The following is a 20719-nucleotide window of genomic DNA, read 5'->3' as shown; positions in this document are numbered from 1 at the left end:
TGAGTTCTGCATCAGGCTCCCCACGGGGAACTGGCTTCTCCCTCTGCATATGTTTCTGTATCTCTCATGAATGAATAAATAAAATCTTAAAAAATAAAAAATAAAAGAATTCCTAACAATAGACTCCTCACTTCAGGAGGTGAAGGAAAATCCTCCCCACCCCCTACCCCAAAGGTGGGGTAGATTTAGAGCACACTTCTAAACAACAGAGTGTAGAGAGAGGGAAACAGTGACTTGGGGCAGCAGACTGGCACACACAACTTTAACTGAGTGACAAAAGTCAGTGATGAAAGTCAGCAGTAATGCTGTGTGAATCTCATGCACCCCCAACTGAGATGGGATGGAAAGGCACAGAAGCACTTCACCACTGTGGTAGTCTTTCCAAAATTCCATATTCCCAGCCTACTCATGACAGAAATATCAGACACACCCAAATTGAGGCTCCTGCAACAAAGTAGCTGACCATGGGATCCCTGGGTGGCGCAGCGGTTTGGCGCCTGCCTTTGGCCCAGGGCGCGATCCTGGAGACCCGGGATCGAATCCCACGTCTGGCTCCCGGTGCATGGAGCCTGCTTCTCCCTCTGCCTGTCTCTGCCTCTCTCTCTCTCTCTGGGTGTGACTATCATAGATAAATAAAAAAATAATTAAAAAAAAAAACAAAATAGCTGACCAACACATCCCTTCAAAACTGTCTATCGAGGTCACGGAAAACAAGAATGAGAAGCTGTCCCGCACAAGGCTGGTTCAACACTTGTAAAACAATCGATGTGATTCATCATATCAGCAAGAGAAAAACCAAGAACCATATGATCCTCTCATTAGATGCAGAGAAAGCATTTGACAAAATACAGCATCCATTCCTGATCAAAACTCTTCAGAGTGTAGGGATAGGGGAACATTCCTTGACATCTTAAGCGCCATCTACGAAAAGCCCACAGCAAATATCATTCTCAATGGGGAAGCACTGGGAGCCTTTTCCCTAAGATCAGGAACAAGACAGGGATGTCCACTCTCACCACTGCTATTCAACATAGTACTGGAAGTCCTCGCCTCAGCAATCAGACAACAAAAAGACATTAAAGGCATTCAAATTGGCAAAGAAGAAGTCAAACTCTCCCTCTTCGCCGATGACATACTCTACATAGAAAACCCAAAAGCCTCCACCCCAAGATTGCGAGAACTCATACAGCAATTTGGTAGCGTGGCAGGATACAAAATCAATGCCCAGAAATCAATGGCATTTCTATACACTAACAATGAGACTGAAGAAAGAGAAATTAAGGAGTCAATCCCATTTACAACTGCACCCAAAAGCATAAGATACCTAGGAATAAACCTAACCAAAGAGGTAAAGGATCTATACCCTAAAAACGATAGAACACTTCTGAAAGAAATTGAGGAAGACACAAAGAGATGGAAAAATATTCCATGCTCATGGATTGGAAGAATTAATATTGTGAAAATGTCCATGCTACCCAGGGCAATTTACACATTTCATGCAATCCCTATCAAAATACCATGGACTTTCTTCAGAGAGTTGGAACAAACCATCTTAAGATTTGTGTGGAATCAGAAAAGACCCCAAATAGCCAGGGGAATATTAAGAAAGAAAACCATAGCTGGGGGCATCACAATGCAAGATTTCAGGTTGTACTACAAAGCTGTGGTCATCAAGACAGTGTGGTACTGGCACAAAAACAGACCCATAGATCAATGGAACAGAATAGAGAATCCAGAAGTGGACCCTCAACTTTATGGTCAACTAATATTCGACAAAGCAGGAAGACTCTCCCTGGAAAAAAGACAGTCTCTTCAATAAATGGTGCTGGGAAAATTGGACATCCAAATACAGAAGAATCAAACTAGACCATTCTCTGATACCATACACAAAGATGAACTCAAAATGGATGAAAGACCTAAATGTGAGACAAGATTCCATCAAAATCCTAGAGGAGAACACAGGCAACACCATTTTTGAACTTGGCCACAGCAACTTATTGCAAGATACATCCATGAAAGCAAGAGAAACAAAAGCAAAAATGAATTATTGGGACTTCATCAAGATAAGAAGCTTCTGCACAGCAAAAGAAACAGTCCACAAAAGTAAAAGACAACCTACAGAATGGGAAAAGTTATTTGCAAATGACCTCTCAGATAAAGGGCTAGTATCTGAGATCTATAAAGAGCTTATTAAACTCAACAGCAAAGAAACAATCCAATCATGAAATGGGCAAAAGACATGAACAGAAATCATACAGAGGAAGACATAGATATGACCAACAAGCGCCGCATCACTGGCCATCAGGGAAATATAAAACCAAACCACAATGAGATACCACCTCACACCAGTGAGAATTGGGGAAAAGTCACAAGACAGGAAACAACAAATGTTGGAGAGAATGTGGACAAAGGGGAACCCTCTTACTCCGTCAGTGGGGATGTGAACTGGTGCAGCCACTCTGGAGAACTGTGTGGAGTTTCCTCAAAGAGTTAAAAATAGACCTGCCCTACGACCCAGCAATTGCACTGTTGGGGATTTACCTCAAAGATACAGATGCAGTGAAACGCTGGGACACCTACACCCCAGTGTTTATGGGAGCAACGTCCACAATAGCCAAACTGGGGAAGGAGCTTCGGCGTCCATCAAAAGATGAATGGATAAAGAAACCGTGGTCTGTGTATACTATGGAATATTACTCAGCCTTGAGAAACGACAAAGACCCACCATTTGCTTCGACGTGGATGGACCAGGAGGGTATTATGCTGAGTGAAATAAGTCAATCAGAAAAGGACAAACATTATGTGGTCTCATTCATTTGGGGAATATAAAAAGTAGTGAAAGGCAATAAAGGGAAAAAGAAAAAAAATGAGTGGGAAATATCAGAAAGGGGACAGAACATGAGAGTCTGCTAACTCTGGGAAACGAACAAAGGGTGGTAGAAAGGGAGGTGGGCAGGGGTGGGGGTGACTGGGTGACGGGCAGTGAGGGGGGCACTTGATGGGATGAGCACTGGGTGTTGTTCTATATGTTGGCAAATTTAACACCAATAAAAAATAAAATAAATAAATAAATCATCCTTTTGTTCCAAGGATGGAACACACACACACACACACACACACACACACACACACACACACAAAAGGACAAACATTATATGGTCTCATTAAGTTGGGGAATATGAAAATAGTTAAAGGGCATGAAGGGGAAAGGAGAGAAAATGAGTGGGGAAATATCAGAGAGGGCAAGAGAACATGAGAGACTGCTAACTCTGGGAAACGAAGAAGGGGTGGTGGAAAGGGAGGTGGGTGTGGGGGTTGGGGTGACTGGGTGATGGGACCTGAGGGGGGGCACTTGATGGGATGAACACTGGGTGTTATGCTATATGTTGGCAAATTGAACTCCAATAAAAAGAAATTAAAAAAATAAACAAACGAAACAAAAGAAAAAAAACCAAACAGCAGGTTTCCCTTTTTAATGGCTGAATAATATTCATATATTTTTTCTTTATTCATCTATTTGTTTATGTATAGTATGTTGTTTCCATGTCTTAGCTATTGTAAATAATGCTTCAATAAACATGGAAATACAGAAATCTCTTTCAGAGAGGGATTTTATTTTATTTTGGTTATGTAACCATAGGGTGGTTGCTGGATCATATGGAGTTCTATTTTTAATTTTTTGAGGAACCTCCATCCTCCATATTGCCTTCCATAGTACCCATATTGAATTACATTCCCAACCAACTTGCACAAGGATTCCCTTAACTTCAAATCCTTGCCACCAGCACTTGTTATCACTTATCTTCCTGATAGCCATTCTGACAAGTATGAGGTAACATTCACTGTGATTTTGATTTGCACTTTTGTGATGATCAGTAATGTTAAGGACATTTTCATGTACATATTGGCCATTTGCATATCTTCTTCAGGGAAAACAGTCTATTCAAATCTTTTACCCATTTTAAATCAGATTGTTTTTTGCTGTTGAATTTTCTTATATATTTTAGATGTTAAGTGCTGTTTGCAAATACCGTTTTCCTTGCCATGGGTTGCTTTTCATTTTGTTGTGCAAGAGTATTTTAAGTTGATATTATCTCACTTTTTTTTGGTTTTATTGCTTATAATTTTGGTGTCATATATAATGCGTCATTGCAAAGACCAATATCAGGGATATTTTTTCCCTGTTTTTTTCTAAAACTCTTACGGTTTTAGGTCTTCATGTAATTGTTAATCACCCGAAACTAACTGGAATTTAAATAAAACCTTTAAGAAAAGATACCCAAAAAACGAAGCTTGTTTTAAGATATATGTTTCAAGAAATTCGTTTAAGGAAAGTGCAAGTGAGGGACGCCTGGGTGGCTCGGCGGTTGAGTGTCTGCCTTCAGCTCAGGGCGTGATCCAGGGTCCCGGAATCGAGTCCCTCATCGGGCTCCCTGCGGGGAGCCTGCTTCTCCCTCTGTCTGTGTCTGTGCCCCTCTCTCTCGCTCTCGAATAAGTAAATGAAATCTTTTTTTAAAAAGGAAAGTGCAAGTGAGAAACACCATTAAATAAATAAATAAATAAATAAATAAATAAATAAATAAATGTTTAATTATGTCAGCACGTTGATGTTATCCATAGTTCTCCACATTTAAATTTTAGCAATATTGTAGCTAATATAAAAGACTAGGTGGGCATATTGCAACTCTACCCCTTAATGGGTGTGTGACCATACAGAAGCTGCTTAATTACTCATGTGTTTCTTTTTCTGTATGAACAAAACATGAAAATAGACATCTACATTCTATACCTTAGTAGGAATGAAATAGCATAGGTAATATTTACATGAAATAACATAGGTGAGAGCCCCTTCCCCTCCCTATACTGATAGTACTTGGCACAAGCAGGTAGTAAGTAATTGATATATTGTTCCCCTTTGTCTTCTTATGCTCTGTGTCAGAAAAAAACATTCATTGAAGAAAAGTTGTGTTGAGAGAAAGGATCTTTTCAGCAGTATGAGTTTTAGGTAAGACTTTTGTTATGCTGTTGGAACTGCAATTAGTGGATGAGAAGGGCTCATACGTACTTAGCTAGTACCGGGCCATCTCTACACCATACTACTGTCTTCTCCACACAATTCCATAACTGCCTCAAAAAAGGAAAGGATATGCCAAACTTTTCTCTTGCTATGAAAAAGTTTTTTTTTTTAAGATTTATTTATTTATTCATGATACACATGGGGGCGGGGGCGTGCAGAGACACAGGCAGAGGGAGAAGCAGGCTCCATGCCGGGAGCCCAATGCGGGACCCGATCCCGGAATTCCAGGATCACGCCCTGGGCAAAAGGCAGGCACCAAACTGCTGAGCCACCCAGGGATCCCCTGAAAAAGTTTTAATTGAAAACCAGGATTCTGGGCTGAATACAGCTTCAGCAGATTCCCCATTAAATTAGAAGGGGTTTTTCATTTAAGTCCTAGTGTTGATATGTCACTATGCTCTGTCACTTTGAAAAGCGATAGTGCTTTGTTATCAGCACTGAGCCCTGACAGGCTTTTGATGTAGACTTAGACTAAAATAGATTGCCAGAATGATGAAGGCGCTGCTTACCTTCTAACACCTCCAGGCTGTGGATGTGGGCAAAGGTGCTGACCTATTGCTCTGTCCAGCCCAGTGGGTTTGATCATCTCCAGCTGAATATTTTCACATTTTAGATTGTAAGTTGAAATTGTAGAAGGGTTGATAGGTTTTCAACAGAAGCATGAATGTTACTGATAGCATATGATTTATGCCATCTAGAGACTTAATTTCTTAGGCAAATTGTTAATAATTAATTCTTGCCCTTTAACTTATACATTCTATTTAGAAAGTCTTTAAAGAAAGAAAACCGTACTTGGTGAGTTATAGAGGAAGTTGGCCTGCCAAAAAACATAGTCATTCCTTGAATTAAACACCATGTGCCAACCTTCTGCCAAGCACTGAGTTAGGTGTTGCAAACAGAAAGACAATTAAGAGTACCCGTCCTCAAGCAGAGAGATATATACAGAGGTAGATACTTATAAAATAATGCAGCAAGTGAAATATTATGCATAGAATATTACTGAAGCACAAAAAGCAATTATCTTGATATCTCTTAGGAAACAGGTAACAGAAATAGTGCATGTGTAACCAGTATCCTTGTTCCTAATGACCAGATCAGCACATTCAATGTATAGCTGAATGTTTAGATTGATATGACATTACCTTTCTTGGCTAGGAACAAGATTTCTCTTAGGAGAGGCTGAACATGCATATTCAAATAGAGTTTGCTATCAGAAAAGTGGAAAGGTTTTTGAGGGCTCAGAATTAGTATTTCTTCTTACATTTGCCACCCCACCCCCAGACACGCACACAGTTTAACTCTCTGTACACCATAGTGTCCCATGCCTTTCTGCTGTTGGCCATATAGAAAATAAATACTTTTTGAAAAAGCTTTGCTCTATAACATTTCCAGGCTCCTTCATGTGGGCTCACTTTTCTACTCAGCATGTTTCTCTACATTAAACTCTGGTAGATATGATAAGCAAGTAGCTAAAGAGCATTTAAAAGAGTTTACACTGTGAATGGAAAAATACAGATTTTACTGCCTTTGTTGCCTTTTAAAACTAAACCTCTTCTTGAATGTATTTGTATAGGATTTTCATAGCCCTCCCCTCTGGAGCAATGTTTTAGCAATGCTGCTCTGAGTTTTAATCACTGGATATTTGTTTTTTTCTTCCACACTAATTTCAAATCACAAACTAACATTCAAATTGAAAACAGTAATAGGTTTACAGTCTTTCAATTTACTTTTAACTTCATGCTATCTAAAAAAAAAAAAAAAACTTCAGGCTATCTTTTCAGAGCATCTGATCAAGTTTAACACCATTGGATAGTTTAAAACTCAGTTTGCAGTAATCCACAGCCCTCAGAAATATTTGACTTCTACCTAAAAGTAAATAAAGGTAAAAAGTCTCTACATCTTCAATAAAAGTTTTCAAAAATGAATCAGCCACATGTTTTGAGTCCCATCTCTGTGAGCAAATTTCCAGAATAAATCATTTCTGGGCTTGGCTGAATTCCAGAGCACTGCAGGTCTCAGTCCAGAGGGCTGCATATATATGCAGATTGGCCATTCAAAGTTAAGGAAATACCTGCTTTCTATATTTATAGATGCTGCCACTTATATTTTGCATTTTATATGATCATTTCCTTGTCTACCTTAAACTATTAAGTTCATGAGTATGGGAATCTCTTCATTGTATTTCCAGCCATAGCTCACTCAGTACCTAGACCAACAGTAGGCACTCAAGGAATACCTGCTAAATCGCCAAATCCCGTGTTTAGGACTGTGAGTGAATAATGGGAACAGAGTTGTACTCAGATGTTAAAGATGACTTCGTATATATTGATCCCTAGATATATGAAGTCAAAAATAACAACAATAAGGAGGGCTTAGATAACTAAAAGTGTTCCTAGAGTAGTATAGCAAATAGGTTCCAGGGAGCTTCATGGACGCTTTCCCCTACCTCACTTATTAACTGGCATTAAGGTAGGAATGTATAGCACAATGCTTCCTTTAAGCAACAAACTTTCAGAAGTATTGCTCCAAGACACAACTCACATAGCAAATAAAGTATAATGTCTTAGAATGGTCTTTAGGACCTGAATTTCTAATTGAGATCTTGTTTTAAAATTTCCTAACTCACACACACACACACACACACACACACACACACAAACAGGGCATATGCAATATATACTTCTGTGTGTGTAGGTATATATATAAGAAATAGCAATGCTATCTATATACAATTGATACATATACTAATATATATGAGTAACTATATATTTATACATTATATAAGTAACATGTTTGTAATATTTAAATATTACATATGTGATATCTATGTAATACAAACTTATTTATTATAGAAGTCATAACTAAGTTATTAAGCTGTTATCCCTTTTGACAATAAATATCATCTCTCTTGGTCTTACTTACTCTCTATTTCCCAGTTGGGCTTTTAGGCATTTGATGGTGAGAGAATGAGTTAATTTTACCTCTCTAAACAAAGCCAACTGGGAAATGGCTTGGATGCCACCATGGAGGTAATAGAAGATGCCCAATTTTGGTAAATAAAAAACATGTGACTAGATGTCTCCTCATTATTTCAATATTGTATAAATAATACTCTTAAAAATATCAAACAGATCATAAGAATATCTTATAATATTTCAACTCCAATTTTATAGAGAAACACAAATTGTAGCTGTCAGAATGATCCTCTTTCCTAAGCAAAACAACTAACGTAGCAACAAGGTGTATGAGGAGATCAGCAATTTATAAAAGGACTACCTTTTGCTTCTAGTTTTAAATTCTTCACTGGGTCAAACTGTGACTTCATGGCTACTTATTTAATGTGTGTTTGTGTGCATAGGTCTGTGTTTTCTTTCCAGTTATGTTGCCAGTTTATTCAGCAATTTTACCATTTTGACAAAGCTTATGGATTTAAGACGTTTTATAGCAGAATTATTTATTATGAACAAAGTTTCATCTTAATAAAGATGTACTTGTATGGACAAGTACATTTTAATTTTTTCAAGATACATTAATGAAAAAATATTCTGGATCTGTTTTCATTCTTTCTTTTATTCTACACTCCTTCCCCACAAAAAAGTATGCACATATACATAATTATTTTTTACATAATTATTAAGACAAAATTAATATGATTCAGTCAGAGTTCAGGTATGACATTTGTTAATTCATATGGCTAGTGCTCGAAAGGAAATATTATTTATATAAAGGTAGTCTTATAGGGCTAAGCAACAAAAGAAAACCGAATTGAATATGGCAAATAACATGGAATTAAGTACTGTTTCAAGCGTAATTTTTTTTTAAATGTGGTCATTCTGCACTGTTATTCATTCTGTTCAAAGAAAAAGCAACCTTGAGTAATGTATTTTTAAAATCAGCAACTTAATTAGAGGAAAATTTTTAAACAGGCAAAACAAAACAAAACACCCAGAGTATGAAAATCAAAACAGGAAATTACGTTACAATAAGAGGTAATCAAATCATTCCTTTAAGAAGCGTAGAGGCGGCGGCCAAATGGCAGCGCCTGAGGAGCCGGATATAACCCAGGAGCAGACAGAGAAACTGCTGCAGTTTCAGGATCTAACTGGCATAGCAACTATGGATCAATGCTGCCATCCCTTGGAACAGCATTACTGGGACATAGAGGCTGCTGTACAGGACCGATTGAATGAACAAGAGGGTGTGCCAGATGTTTTCAACCCACCTCCATCCTGACCCCTGCAAGTTAATACAGTTGAGCACAGGCTCTACAGTTAGGCTATTGCAAGACCACAGCCAAGGGGGCTGCCTGGATGGGGTTATTACTTAATAATGCTTCCATTCCGATTTACCTACACAATACTTGATATATTTAGGTTTGCCCCTCGCAGCTGGGTCACTGACCCCGTTGGGGACATTGTTTCATTTATGCTCTCTTTTGAAGAGAAATATGGGAGGGCACACCCTGCCTTCCACCAGGGAACGTACAGCCAGGCACTTAACGATGCCAAGCGGGAGCTTTGGTTGCTTTTGGTTTGTCTTCATGGAGATGATCCCCAGGACTCCGATGAGTTCTGTTGCAACACACTCTGGGCCCTGAAGTTATTTCCCTAATAAACACTAGGATGCTTCGCTGGGCATGCTCCGCAAATAAACCTGAGGGATATAGGGTCTTGCAGGGTTTAGGAGGGAACACCTATCCATTCCTGGCCTTGATTATGCTGAAGGATCAGAGAACGACTGCAGTGGGACCCGATGACCTTATTAACCAGCTGACATGTATCATGGATGCAAACCAGACTTACCTCGTGTCAGAACGCCTTGAAAGGGAAGAACGAAATCAGACCCAGGTCCTGCGACAACAGAAAGACGAGGCCTATCTGGCCTCTCTCAGGGCTGACCAGGAGAAGGAAAGGAAGACACGGGAGGAGCCAGAGCTGAAGGGGCGCAAGGAGGAGGAGGAGGTGCAACAGCAAAAGTTGGCAGAGGAGAGAGGTGCGCGGAATCTACAAGAGGAAAAGGAGGGGAAGCTGGAGTATCTGCCCCCAGAGCCTTCCCCTGATGACCCTGAAAGTGTCAAGATCATTTTCAAATTAGCCAATGATTCTCGAGTAGAGAGATGATTCCACTTTTCGCAGTCTCTAACAGTAATCCATGACTACTTCTTCTCCTTGAAAGAAAGCCCTGAAAAGTTTCAGATTGAAGCCAACTTTCCCCGGCGGGTGCTGCCTTGCATCCCTTCAGAGGAGTGGCCCAACACCCCCACACTTCAGGAGGCCAGACTTAGCCACACAGAAGTTCTCTGTTCAGGACCTGAAAGATGAATGACATTTTTCTTCCCTCTCCCCTCCTAATCCCTAAACGAAATGGAGAAACAAACAAACAAACAAAAACCGAGAGAGAAATTCATATTATTATTATAATACAATATTTTTTTAAAGATTGCTGTATCCTAAGGGAGGATCAGAAACCATGCAGCCCAAAAGAGTCACCACCTGTGTGTGTGTGTGCGAAGGTCAGCAGTGAACGTTCCCACTGGCAAGCCCACCCTTCCCTACTGCCTCTGCACCACACACCTTCCAAAGAAAGGTCGAAGGACTTCGACCCAGTCATTGTCCCAACTGGGGAAGGGGACATTCCCACTAGTTCTCATTCATCCTTGCTTTTATGAAAAATAAAAGTGGAAAAAAACATCTATCAACCAGCTACTACTGCAGCATCTCCTGACGACTTGCTTCTCCCACCACCAGAGAAGAGGCACAGAAGAGAGATGTTCCTTGAACTTCCCACATTTTATGAATAACTTCTAAATGTTTTTTGTTGCTTTGTAATGACCAAAGGAATGAGACTGACAATGTTGTGCCCCTAAGTAATAAGCAGGTCAGCACAAGGTGGGTGCAGCCCAAAATAGTCAGTCCTGCTCTGCTTGTCCAGGGGTAGGGGGTTTTGTTAAATTTCCTGAGTCCCACAACATAGCTGGGTTTTTTTTTTTTTAACTTTATTTGATAAAGAGCCAATTCTTAAGCCCATGAATTCATGCTCTGGGCTCCTTAGCCCACAAGAGTGTAATAAAGGTGACCTGGGCTGGTTTGTGCTTATTTTTGCCATTGTCCCTCTCACATTCCTAGAGAGGTTGTTCTTTTTTGTCCAACTCTTGCTGTCCTTTCTTACCATCTATGCGCCTCGCTTGGAGTATTGGGAGAAATCTGGAGTTCATTGCCCCACAAAGTCTCTGTACAGATATCCCCATATATGCAGTGTGAACTCTGTGTATACTCATTAACTGCAGTTGTCCCTTGGAATCTGTACTAGATGGTTACTATGCAATCTGAACCAAAGGATAGCAGCTCTTCATTCCTCTTCTGATGTGTACGTGCTCTTCCTGCCCAGCCCCGAGTGTTCCTGAATTGCCAATCTTGGTGCCTTATCAAAGGACTAGCAGGGTCAATGGTAGAACCAGCAGAACCCCATGATGGTGCCCTGCCTGTATCAGTGGGAGAAGTGGGTGGTGGTGGTGGTGGTGGTGGTTCAAGGATAGAACTAGAAACCTTGAAGGGAGCCAAGACAGAACTCCAGGTGTGTGTAAACTGCTGGAAGGTACAGTTAGTTTCTGATATAGCCACCTGCTGGAGGCAGGTTTTAATCCTCTCCCTCTATTGCTGTTTTGAGGTAATAGGGGTTTTTTAACCTCTGGATGGATGTCCCTTCTTTGGTTGAGTTTATGGTAATGGGTACATGGGTCATGCCATGTATTATTAACAGATGTCAGCATGAGCTGGCAAATATTCCAAAGTGTTCTATAGCTAGACTGGTGCAGACTTGTAACACAGCAACCTACTGAAGTAACTGGAGCCTAGCATGCTTTGAGGCCAGGCTTCATATCAAGATAAAACATAACGTGGTAGATTTGCAGTCTCCAAAGGCTTTCTCTCTTGCTTCCCTAAAATCTAAGGGCAACTCTTTCTCTTTTAGGTAGCAGTGATGTACGTGGCTTCTCCTCTGCATCCCACATTGGTTGGGGTAAACATGGGTAAGGGACAGAATAAGGAACCTCACAAGGCACCACCTAGGGAGCCCGGGAATTACCCAGTGGTCTTGGCACAGATGTCTAAAACACCATCTCTAGGAAAATTTAATTTAATTCTGCTCCTCGCTGCCGATTATTCCATTTTGTTTACTGCTGCCTCAAGGCCAGATGAGTGGGAAGTCACTGTCTATTGGCATGAAAGGTATCTGGAATGGATACCAGGATAAAGCATGTTCTCTATTCAGCCTTATGTGAAGTCTGCTTCATGCTTACAACCATGCAAAGAGGAATTTTCCCACATAACTTTGAGTCTCCCTCCCTGTCAAACTCATAGCTATTTCCCCGGCAGTACACAGAAGGGCAGGATTTTAAGGGCCTTCTCTAGGTTGGGTATTGTTTTGGGTGTTTTGCCCACACATCTTTGGGAAGTTGTAAAACTTTTTCCTTAATTCAGTCTGCATCTTATTCTACAACGTGCACGTTATGTCTCTTGGCCTTTCAATACTTGTTCAGGGAAGGAGGTCAGATGCCAGACTGTTAAGAAAAAGTGTATGTCGGTACGGTTCTTGGGATGGCCTACCCATTTACTTTAGGTTTCAGGAAGTTTTATCTGAAGCACATGTTCCTTCCTAGTCCATGTGGAAACAAGCCTGCTTTGCTCAGACCCCATTCCTGTCTCCTTACCGTAGGGCTGCTGCATAGGTGTCATCTCCCTTCCTCCTCCAGGAAGGATGCACATTTTGTCACTTAAAGCCAGTACAATCTGTTACTCCCAAGGACCTCGGAACTCCATGGGACCTGCAAGGGAGAAAATACTGAGAAGCCGATGATCTGCAAGGATTCGCTCATTTCCAGATCACCTCCGGGTTGTTTCAGCTGTTTATCAAACAGCAAGCCATCAGCCTAAAAAAAAAAAAAAAACACTTGTTTCAAGTTCTCTTCTGCATCCCAAAACTGACGTTGTAGATTCAACTGAATGACATGGGAAATGACCAAGCAAAGACACCCAGTTGGAGTCCGTTGAATTTCTGCAGTTAGTGGGGCATTTCTGGTCTTTTCTTCCACTTCTGCAGAATTTCCTGCAGCAAATACTTCTTTTGTCCTTGCTTGCCTCCACTGTGATGTTTGGATAAAAAATGATCAGAGAATATCTCTTAAAAAATAATAAGGAACCTAGAATCTTCAGCTGAGCAGTCATTATGAAAATTGCTAATGGTGCCAAGGCCAAGGAAAGAGTTTCAGAAAATAACTGTGGGAGGAAAGAGTGATAACCCCCAGAATGCAAAATCAGGGGAGTATTACCTGGTGCTTGAACAAGGAGCTCCACTTTGCAACTGTTTCCTTTTTTTTTTTTTTTTTTTTTTAGGACTTGTGAGGAATGCAGCAAACAGGAAATCCCTCCACAAAAGATGCAGTGTCCCAACTTGGTACTGCGCCTGAATAGTTTACGTGATAATTTACTGAAGAAATCTAGTGTACTTTAAATTTTTTTCATAAAAGTTCCCATTGTGTTGTAGGTTAACATTAAATGTTTTATACAAAAAAATCATTTTTAATCATTAATGATTAAATCATTCTGGTAAAAGATTAATATCAATGTAGTATGAATAAGCCCATTATAAATAGCATGTTGTCTGAAAATGGAAAGAAGAGTTTAGATACATGAACCTGAAAGTCATCACTAGAAACCATTAAGATACCTAGAATTTTCATCTGAATTCACTCATTCTTAATTGATCATTTATCTATCACCAGTAGGTTGGACTTTTGTGGGGTTTGGGATAAAAAAAAAAAAAAAAAAGAAAAAAAACAAACTCTCCTTAAGTAACTTTCATTCAATCAAGAGAAAGAAAAAATATAAACAGGTAATAGCAACATTCTCTATCTGTATACAAAATGCTTATAGATGCTACTTATTTATTATATGCCCATGTCAGAATTTGTTTTTTTTAATTTTTTTTAATTTTTATTTATTTATGATAGTCATACAGAGAGAGAGAGAGAGGCAGAGACATAGGCAGAGGGAGAAGCAGGCTCCATGCACCGGGAGCCCGACGTGGGATTTGATCCTGGGTCTCCAGGATTGCGCCCTGGGTCTAAGGCAGGCGCTAAACCACTGCGCCACCCAGGGTTCCCCCATGTCAGAATTTGTATACATAAACCAAGTCAGGGATGCTGGCCACCTCTTTGAAGTTTTTCACCATTTTACCCAGCTCTTCATTCTTTTTTTTTTTTTTTAATTTTTATTTATTTATGATAGTCACAAAGAGAGAGAGAGAGAGGCAGAGACACAGGCAGAGGGAGAAGCAGGCTCCATGCACCGGGAGCCCGACGTGGGATTCGATCCCGGGTCTCCAGGATCGCGCCCTGGGCCAAAGGCAGGCGCTAAACCACTGCGCCACCCAGGGATCCCCCCAGCTCTTCATTCTTGTTTGATAGTTATTAAACACCTGAGGGGAAGAATCTAGTAAAACCAAAATATTTAAATAGTCACACAATGGTCATTTTGACAGAGATGTTGCTGGTCATAAACCAGTCATGTGGGGATCCCTGGATGGCTCAGCGGTTTAGTGCCTGCCCTTGGCCTAGGGCGTGGTCCTGGAGTCCCGGGATCGAGTCCTGCGTCGGGCTCCTGGCATGGAGCCTGCTTCTCCCTCTGCCTGTGTCTCCGCCTCTCTCTCTCTTGTCTCTGTCTCTGTCTCTAATGAATAAATAAAATCTTAAAAAATAAATAAATAAACCAGTCATGTGAATTACACCAAGTTATTTTGCAGCTGATTATACAGCTGTAAGTACTTCTTTTAGTGATTGCATCAAGAGTACTAATATATACATCTGGATTGGAAGACTGAGATGCAGTATTGAGGTGGAAGGCTTATTTGAAATCCATCTGCTATGGATTTTAACTTCACCAGGGTGGTAAAATGATCTGAACCACATAATCTACTCTAGTATCTTCTCCTAGTTTCATAGGGAACAGCAGGAGAGATACAAAGTTGCGAGAAATCCAAAGTTGGAAACCTTTTCATGTAGTGTTCCTGAATCTCAAGGAAATCCAGCTTATTAGTTTCAAAAGAATCTTTCAGCCACTACTGCATCTGTGCTTCCATCTGGGTGGGGACCTAACTGAAATGTGATTCCATGTTGGAAACCAGTATACAGAAAAGTCAGTTCCCAGCTTCAGAGGAGATTGGCAGAATACAGTTTGGATCCAGGTTCAGTAAGTACAATTTGCTAGTTTATTTTAGTTTCCAAAGCCATCCAACTTTCATTTGCCCTGGCTCTTGATGTTTTAGAAACTTGGCAATAGAATGATCTTATTAAATAGATCCTCCCCTCATATAAGCATCTTCAGATTGAAAGGCCACATAAATTTTGTTTTTCAATTCTAAACGCATACAAGATTTTTATCTGTCCCATTATGGATCAGACTTACCTTTCGTTTCTCCCTAGCTCTCCTGTATTTTTTTCTGTATTCATTTAGATTTAATTTTTTTAAGGCAAGAACCATGTATAAGGTGACTTATTCATGTTCAAAATCTTAGTACTTAATACAAAATCTGGCATATAGTCATTAATCAATAGCATTATAGTTAATAATACATATTATGAGGAAAACATTTTCTATTAACATAGATTACTTTTCAGGCCTATCATATATGACATATATATGTATATACACATGTATACACATATCTGTGATACATATCTCTCTATATGTTACAGTAATAATTGGTATGTGAAGTTGTACCTGCACATATATATATAATCTCTATCAGATTCCCTAGCCATAATATCAACACAGCAAAGAATACATCTTAATAGAAAGATTTATGATTAGTAAATTAAACAGAGAATGGCAATATGACCCAGCAATTTCACTCCTAGGTATCTGCTCAAAAGAATGAAAACTATTACTCAAACAAAAAATTGTATGTAGATGTTCATAGCAAAATTCACAATAGCCAAAAGGTAGAAAGGATGCAAATATCCACCAACTGAGGAACAGATAAACAGAATGTGACATAATACATACAAAGAATATTATTCAGCCATAGAAATAATGAAGTCCTAGCACATGCTACAACACGGATCAAGCTTGAAAACTTTATAATGAGGGAAAGAAACCAGTCATAAAAGTTACATATTATATGATTCCATTTATATCAAAAATCCACCCTGACACATACATAGAGACAGGAAGAAGATCTGTGGTTGCCAGGGGCTGGGCTGGGCACGAAGTGATGGGAAGATAATAGTTGGTTTCTTTCGGGGTTGATAGAAATGTTTGGAGCTAGATAGAAGTGATGGTTTTCACACATTGTGAATGTAAAGTAAATGCTAAATTTCACATTTGAAAGTGGTTAAAATGGTAAATTGTATGTGTATTTTACCATAACAAATATATTTGTGCCAGAATTGCTGTTTAATCAAACTACATTTTAAAAATTAAAAATCTTGAATTCATTATTTTTTTTCTAGAATTATATAGCAGTTATAGCTCACCTGACTTACTTGACTAAAATCATCTTTTTTTTTTTTATTTTTATTTATTTATGATCGTCACAGAGAGAGAGGGGCAGAGACACAGGCAGAGGGAGAAGCAGGCTCCATGCACCGGGAGCCCGAAGTGGGATTCGATCCTGGGTCTCCAGGATCGCGCCCAGGGCCAAAGGCAGGCGCCAAACCGCTGCGCCACCCAGGGTTCCCTTCTTTTTTTTTTTTTAAGGAAACTTCAGTCTATTGAAATCTCTGTTCTCTATCGATGAAAATATATCAAAATCATTAATTACTTTAGTTCAAATGATTGATTGTTATCCATAGTTCACCTACTCTTTTCTTTTCCATTATAATAACTAATTCAATGCTGTTCCTTTGAGAAAAAGGCAGGTTTTTTTAAATTAAATACTGAAAATCTAAATATTTTTGTGGATACAATTAATTTATTCAAAGAAAATTATTTTAAAAGTTTTACCTGCCATTGCTTTGTAGTTCATAATCATTAGAATTCATAACATAATCATTACTTTACTGTCTTATGTCACTGGATCGAGATCATCAATATGTAAATTATATATATAATAGATGGAGTTATAAACACTAAAAGTATCGAGTCAATGGAATAATATTACGAAGGAGAGATGATGTTGAAATTATGGTGGTGTAGATGAGCTTCACTGAAAAATATAAACTTTCACATGCATCTAGAAAAATTGATAGGATTTGATAGTTTACCATAGCAGGAGAGAATGATGAACATTCCAGGTGTCCAGGCAAGACAGAAGATGCTTCAGGATTTCAATATCTCCATTGTAAATGATTGAAAATGCCTTGCCACTATTTCCCAGCGTGTAACTGCATCCACTCATACGTGTCCTGTACACTCTGGGATGAGAGATCTTTCTAAAAGACAAATCTATTTGGCCTAATAATTACAATAGCATGCATTTATGCAGTGGTTACTTTGTCCCAGACACTGTTGTGTCTTCACAGTTAAACACTTAATCATCATAACAATTGTGCAAGATTTTTCCTTACCCTGTCAAAATACTTATAAATATTACAAGAAAATCAGATTCTGAATCCCACCATGAGCTGCCTGTATCTTCTGACTCAATGTTCAAACCAAATGACTCAAATACAAGAGAAACAGTAACTTATCCAATTATCTAATAGGTACTTACTGAATGCCACGTCCTCTCACCCCTCCATATGTCTTTGTCTGTGTGATGTCTGTGGACTCAAATGTTCCCTACTACCTTCTTATTTCCTCTGCCTTTTGTATGAATGTACATTCCCTCTCACCTTTGAGCAGTATTCTCTGATGTAAAAATAGTTACACTTTGTTTTTATGCCCAGGTTTTGGCTATTATTTATAAAGCTGTGTTAAAGATTCAAATATAGTTCTTTGTGTAAACATATATTTTCATTTTTGTTGGGTAAGTGCCTATAAGAGGAATTGCTGGATCATTAGGAAAGTCAAGTTTAACTTTCTGAGAAACTGCCAAACCACTCTCCAAAGTGCAGTGGCACATTTCATTTCTTACAATCATTTTGTCCCTCATCTTCAACAAAACTTAGTATTATTGGTTTTATTAATTTCAGCCATTCTGCTGAGCATGTAGTGCTATCATATGTGATCTGGTTTGTGTTTTCCTAATGACTAATGATGTTGAGCGTCCTTTCCTGTGTATTTTCCGTTCGTTTATCTTCTATGGTGAAATGTATGATAAAATCAAAACCCCATTTTAATTAAGTTACTTGGTTTCATACTAAGGAGTAGTAAGATTATTTAGATATTCAACTTACATGTCCTTTATCACATATATGTGTTACAAATATTTCACTTGAATTTACAACCCTGAGGTCAGGAGTCCCTCGCTCCACTGACTGAGCCAGCCAGGCTCCGTAGCCTGCTTTACTGTTTTATACTACTTTGGACTCTTATTTTTCCTGAATCTGTGTGTATATACTTTTTAGCAACTTGGGAAAATTCTGGCTATTTGTTATTCAAATATTTTGTTCTTACTCTGTGTCCTTCATTTTCTAGCAATCCAATTACATGAATGTATGCTCTGTTAATATACCAAGTCCTTTGTTTTTAAGCTTGGTAAGAAAAGTCTTGGGAAATTTTTATACTTAATTTAGCTTCAAAACTAAGGCAGTATCCTGAGGACTCTACTTAATGCCCTGTGTATCACTAGATCTTTCCACACTGGCAAGTGGACACATGAGTTATCCTCAGCCCTGTGAGAGCTCCAGGAACTTTTCTACTCCTTTCCTGTAGCTCTTTCCAAGGCTTCTGGTATTTTCTTCTCATGAAATGTACAGAGCAATACTCAGTGACAGAATTGGGAGATTCTTTGAGGTTTTACAGAGTTGTGTGTCTCTGCAACTACCCACTCCGCTCTCTTATTCTGACCTGTCAAATCTAGTTTTCTTGACTGCTCCCAAAATTTGGTCTCTATCTCTGCAACTTGGCAAGATGGCTTGATTCCATTACAGCTAACCCTCCTTTGTTGTTTGGTACAATTGAAGGGCTCATCTTTTTTGTGGTTCACTTATGCCAGGGGTCATAGTCCTATGTTGCTTGTTGTCCAGTATTTGAAAAATGTTACTTATGTTTTGTCTGCTGTCTAATTGTTTAACACAGAAGAGGTTTTTTTGTTTTGTTTTGTTTTGTTTTGTTTTTGTTATTTCCTCCTAACCAAGGTTGAAGTTCTAGTCCAATTCCACATGTTGAGTTTAAGGAATTGATGAAACATATAGCAAGGTGTCAAAACAGGCAAACATGGCCTTAGAAAGGAGCTTATTTTTATATTAAATTTCCCAATTATTTTTTAAGTATAAAATTGAAAGTAGAGAAATAAGTGATTCATTGGGAATTACTATATATTATATTCAAAAAGCAGAAGACTAAAGATGTAATTCTTGGGGAGTCATATGTAAGAGAAGAAAGATTTATAAAAGTAAAGTTATATGTTAAATAAAAGCAGACACAATTTTAAGAAATTTGGAGTTATTCTGAAAATTGATTGGTACTTAAAGGAAGAACCATGTTCTGATGTTTTCCCCTAAAATTTCAGCAAGTTCTAAAAAAAAATAAACATAAAAATAAAATAAAATTTCAGCAAGTTCTTGATTGAAAAATTTTAAAGGGATATTATTTTCCAATGAAATGACAGTTGGCATCAGACATTTGTGCCTGCTGACAAGACAGTGACATGGTACCACAACAAGTGCCTACGATTCAAATGGTGTCTAGACAGGAGGGATCATTTTAAACTTCTTATTTTTCACTGTCATCAAATTCTGTACCATACATTTTCTTTTATGCACAGTGATTAGACATAGATTTTACATAAAAGGAACATAGAGGGGACAATACTGTTGTATACTGTAAATAATTAGAGGAGTCAGTTTATTTAAGTAGATTGTTCAAGTTAAGTAGATGTTCAAGAGTATAGTCTATAGCTCTCTCATGAAGATAAAATCAAAACACTGAACTGTGACTTAATTCTTTGATATATACATGTACACATGCGTGCATATGTAAATGATTGAGATATGATACCAAATTAAATCATCTGTCAATCTAAAATAATTCTAGTAGACTAATTTATTGACTATTCTATTTCACTTCGCTTGATAAATATTGTTAGAGTTGTAAAACTAGAACCTTTAGTTTTATAATTACATTAAAATATATCCTTGACTCTATCTTTGATTGGTAGTTCCCTGGGAGATGAAGGAATTTTGTGATAAAAATATAAGTGAACATCTGAATTTAAAGAAACTTGTGGATTTCTAGAGAATTATAAATTATCCTTAAATTACCAAACTTTAAGTGATCAGAAATCATATAGAGCTAATCATGTCAGCTATTCTGAAAAAGTTGAATAATTTCCTAGTTAAGCCCATTTGGAAATGCACAGAGAAAAAATTTTAAATGCTTTAAATAATTTATTATATCTTTTCGGAAAGAAATTTCTGGGGTAAGTACAGTACATTTCAAAGACATAAGAATCATAGACATGAGTGGGAAATATCAGAAAGGGAGACAGAACATGAGAGACTCCTAACTCTGGGAAACGAACAAGGGGTGGTAGAATGGGAGG

At 38.5% G+C, this 20719-nt stretch overlaps 1 protein-coding gene, 1 long non-coding RNA gene and 1 pseudogene across 2 annotated transcripts in view; all 3 read left to right on the top strand.

Moving 5' to 3' along the window:
* The window catches only part of LOC140597401 (uncharacterized), a 55007-nt gene extending 51410 nt beyond the window's left edge, over positions 1-3597 (top strand). The window contains exon 3 of the long non-coding RNA XR_011999237.1: positions 701-3597. This is a non-coding gene — a long non-coding RNA (uncharacterized lncRNA). The remainder of the gene's footprint in view (positions 1-700) is intronic.
* LOC140597407 (piwi-like protein 1) overlaps positions 1-20719 on the top strand; it is a 135071-nt gene that overhangs the window by 81717 nt on the left and 32635 nt on the right. The window lies entirely within an intron of this gene.
* On the top strand, positions 6857-11162 carry LOC140597397 (FAS-associated factor 2 pseudogene; annotated as a pseudogene).

This window comes from Vulpes vulpes, unplaced genomic scaffold (assembly GCF_048418805.1).
Source record: "Vulpes vulpes isolate BD-2025 unplaced genomic scaffold, VulVul3 u000000643, whole genome shotgun sequence".
Lineage (NCBI taxonomy): Eukaryota > Metazoa > Chordata > Mammalia > Carnivora > Canidae > Vulpes > Vulpes vulpes.
The sequence above is the reverse complement of the archived record's forward strand: the minus strand, read 5'-3'. Positions and strand labels throughout refer to the sequence as shown.